Source organism: Gopherus evgoodei, unplaced genomic scaffold (assembly GCF_007399415.2).
Source record: "Gopherus evgoodei ecotype Sinaloan lineage unplaced genomic scaffold, rGopEvg1_v1.p scaffold_203_arrow_ctg1, whole genome shotgun sequence".
NCBI lineage: Eukaryota > Metazoa > Chordata > Testudines > Testudinidae > Gopherus > Gopherus evgoodei.
Window position 1 is genome coordinate 10185 of NW_022059866.1, and position 3655 is coordinate 13839.

The 3655-nt window shown below is 50.0% G+C and overlaps 2 non-coding genes across 2 annotated transcripts; one reads left to right on the forward strand and one right to left on the reverse strand.

Annotated features, from left to right (window-relative positions):
- The first annotated feature begins 1214 nt into the window (after window positions 1-1214).
- TRNAI-UAU lies at window positions 1215-1308 on the forward strand. Its single transcript has 2 exons — window positions 1215-1252; window positions 1273-1308. It is a non-coding gene; the product is annotated as a tRNA-Ile (tRNA).
- A 1592-nt stretch (window positions 1309-2900) lies between these two features.
- TRNAS-AGA lies at window positions 2901-2982 on the reverse strand. Its single transcript has one exon. It is a non-coding gene; the product is annotated as a tRNA-Ser (tRNA).
- Between the last annotated feature and the right edge of the window lie 673 nt (window positions 2983-3655).

The following is a 3655-nucleotide window of genomic DNA, read 5'->3' on the forward strand; positions in this document are numbered from 1 at the left end:
TCTTGCGGTGAAAGGGGTTAATACATTTAGGCGGCCTGGCTAGCTCAGCTGGCAGCACCTCTGGCTCTTACTCTGAAGGCTGAAGTTACAATTCCCTGTCTGGGTGCTTGGGGCTCCTCTTCAACAATACAACACACAATCTGCTTAAGCCCCCACCCAGTAACCTGGGGAAACTAGCCCTGGCCACTGGGTGCCTCTAAGAGGCGATACTTTCCCCACTCACACACACTGAGTGTAGAAAAGAAACTTTAAGAAAAAGGAGGAAACTCACCTTGTATTAACTTGGGAAAACACCACAATGAGGATTCATAACCCAACACTATGAGCAAAACACCCGCTCGCTGAGCAGTGGCCTTTTGCCTCCGGTTCGTAAATCCAGACACCAAAAGCTCTGTGGATGTGCCGCTCCCTTCACTGCACCTCACCCACAGCTGCTGCCCTGAGTCAATGAAAACCCAGAGTTCACCTCTCACCTCCTGGGGGGAAAGCCCCTTTCTCCCTCCACTGTCTGGCCACATTGCCGGCCACTTGCCATTCCCCCTGTCACAGCTCTGCTGGCCCCTCTCTGCTCTGGGACGTCTTGTGGTCCCTCCAGGAGCGGAACAGGCTCCCTAAAAGTAGTGGCCACCAGAGCCCGAACAGTAGCTCCATCCCTTCCACTCGAGGCCACTCCCCTGCACCACCCCTCCTCCCCAAGGCCCCACTCCTGTGCGGCCTCTTCCCCACAAGACCCCACCTCCTGCTCCCTTCCCCCTCCCCCCTCACTCACCCTTACGGTCATTACAAAGTGGCAAGGCAGAGCCCTCCCATTTTTAAAAGTCCTGGGGTGTTGTTCCCCCCTGTTCAGGCACCCCTGGGGCCCTGCACTTCACACAGCTCTCCCTGATTTCAGCTGTTAGTGAGGGAGCCTCACTGCTAGCGCAGACTGGGCAGTTTGTTGGATGAGAGACACTGTCCCAAAGCAGGACTAATGCTCAGACCTGGTGATCAGTGATTTCAGATCTGTTGGTCTGCAGCAAGACTCTACAGTGAGTCTCAGTCAGCTCTGTTATTACACAGGGACGAACAAAAGGGTCAAATGGTGCCTGGAAGCCTTAAGAAGAATCCACCCCACCAAGTACAACACTTGTCGCTACCTGCTCTCAACTCCACTGAGAATGTTTTGGGGTCACTCCTTGCCTTTATCAGCCTAGGGAGAATCACAATTAACAGGTGCTCCAGTGGCACAATTGGTTAGTGCACAGTACTTATAGGGCAGTGCTGAGAGGAGCTATGCTGAGGTTGTGAGTTCAAGCCTCACCTAGAGCACTGGTTTTCATTAACCAAATGGCATCACCCCCTCATTTGGCCCTGTGGAATGTACAATTCCAGCCCAGGGGACACTGAGGCAGGGGAGATGTTAAAAATGCCCCTTCACTTATTAGCTCCTCTCCAGAGCACAGGTCAGAATCTACAATCCTTTCTCCCCCACCAGCCCCTGTGCCAGGATCCCTCCAGCAGAGCCTGGAGTCCTGCCCATGGCATCTGTACTATTGACAAACACTAAGTGACAGGGACAAAACACTCAAATCCCACCTGGTGCAGGGAGCCAGGTTTGCACTTGAAATTCTGTCATTGGTACATTTCCAGGCCAGGGAATATCCCAAAACAGCATTTAATGGGAAGCTGCCTGCAGAACAGTTACACTGCACAGAGCTGCTATGGAGGAAGGGTGGGAATTCGTAACATTTTGAGGATTGTTTGGGAAATGAGCCTTTTTTTGTGAGGTTAATAACTATCTCCTCAACTTTATTTACTCAACTTAAAAATGGGTGTCACTTGATTTTTGCATCTCCCTGTGAAAATACAACTGGCACATGTGGCTTTCTACAGGGGGTCATGATGTTAAAGTTGGGGAATTCAGTCTCTGTACTTCTGGGGGAGTGTTGCTTTTTTAAACTGCCTCACTGCCAGGCACACTGGGCTGTTAGCTGCACCCACTGTCCTTGCCAGGGGCCCCTGCTGAACCCTGGGCGGCTGCACTGCCGTGCTGGGGTTACTCTGCAGGGGGAGAAGCTGCTGGGGAGCAATGTAGAGCAGGTGCAGGAAGGAGACGGGGTCACTATTCACATTCTGAACTGCACAATTTTCCAAATTTGGGAATAGATTCATAGATTCATCCTCCAGCAAGTGACCCCGTGCCCCACGCTGCAGAGGAAGGCGAATGTCTGAGAACAATTCTAAGGGGAAGGTGAATGCAGAGCTATGACACTGGAGATGCCCAGACCTCCAATGGGGGCAGCGTGGCAATTAATAATGGGAAGATCATTTGCGAAATTAGCCGCCACTGACACGATTTGTCTCTGTTCCTATTTCACGCTGTGGTGTTAGTTAGAGGAATCAGTACAGATTTTTTACTATATTAATTAAACACTTAATTTTATGTAACCAAGCCAAAAACTTAGTGTCACTTATTTTTTCTCTGTCCTAGCAAGAATGAATTGAATTTTGTGACTTTCTGGAAAGTGCAGCGAGATTAAATGTGGGGAATTCAGTCTCTGTGTTTGTGAGCTGATGTTTTCCTCTCACAGGTCAGTGCCTGCATTGAAATACCAAGAGGAATCTAAGGGCTGGTGTACGCTGGGCACTGAACTGGCAGAGCGACGTCTCTCAGGGTGTGATCTCCCCCGCAACCCATAGAGTTAAGGTGACCTAAGCCCTGGTTCGATAGTGCTAAAGAAAAGGAAGAACTGTTCTGTCAATGTAGCTATTACAGGGATGGGAAAACCCCTCCAGTCACTGTCTGCTCCAGAGAGCTATAGCAGTGCCACAGCAGTGTTTTAAGTGTAGACAGAGTGAAACTAGATCTGGCGTCAGTTCACACTGTGGATGCTCAGGCACTAAGAGTGCAGTAACAACAACAAAGTTGTCAGGATTTGAACCTGTGCTGGGAAACCACAATGGATTTCTAGTCCAGCGCCTTAACCACTCAGCCACAACTACTTAACATACATTTGTTTTACTACATGATGATTCTGTTCTCACTGAATTGTCATTCCAATTGTTTGCTCAGACCAGCTTCCCCAGCACACTCATGGCTGCGCATCAGTGTAAGTGTGTCCTTGGCTGAACAGCGAGAATTCCTGCCCATTTCCCTTCCGGCTGGAGCAGGATGAGAGTGTGTTTGTGTGAACGACATTGCTGTAGATTGTTGTTCATTCCCCACTCTGACAATTCAGACAGTCTCTTTCCTAGTCAAATCTCCAGCACATCGTTCCAATAGCAGGGGGCAGGATTTCTCTGGGGCACTGAAATATTTCCGGGGGCTGGTGCATGAACTCAGCCTTGCATTTCACCCTCGATGTTTCATGGACGAACAACAGCAGCAGAAAGAAAGAGCCGAGCCAATATCTCCCTGGCAGGGATGCAGGTGCCACGTCCCCTCTGTCTGCCCATCGCCATTGCAGGAGAGAAGGGTTCACTGGAATCGAGTGCCCTGGCTCAGACCAGAGACACAGGGAGGTTTTGCTGTTCATGGATCTGTGCAAAGGAAATTGTGTCTCTGTGTGAAATTGAGGTGGGAAATGAAATGTCCACATGGTGGCCCAATGCCCTAAGGAATGTGGGTGAAGGACTCAGGCTGGGAAATGATTTAACAGGGGTTTGTTTCAATTTA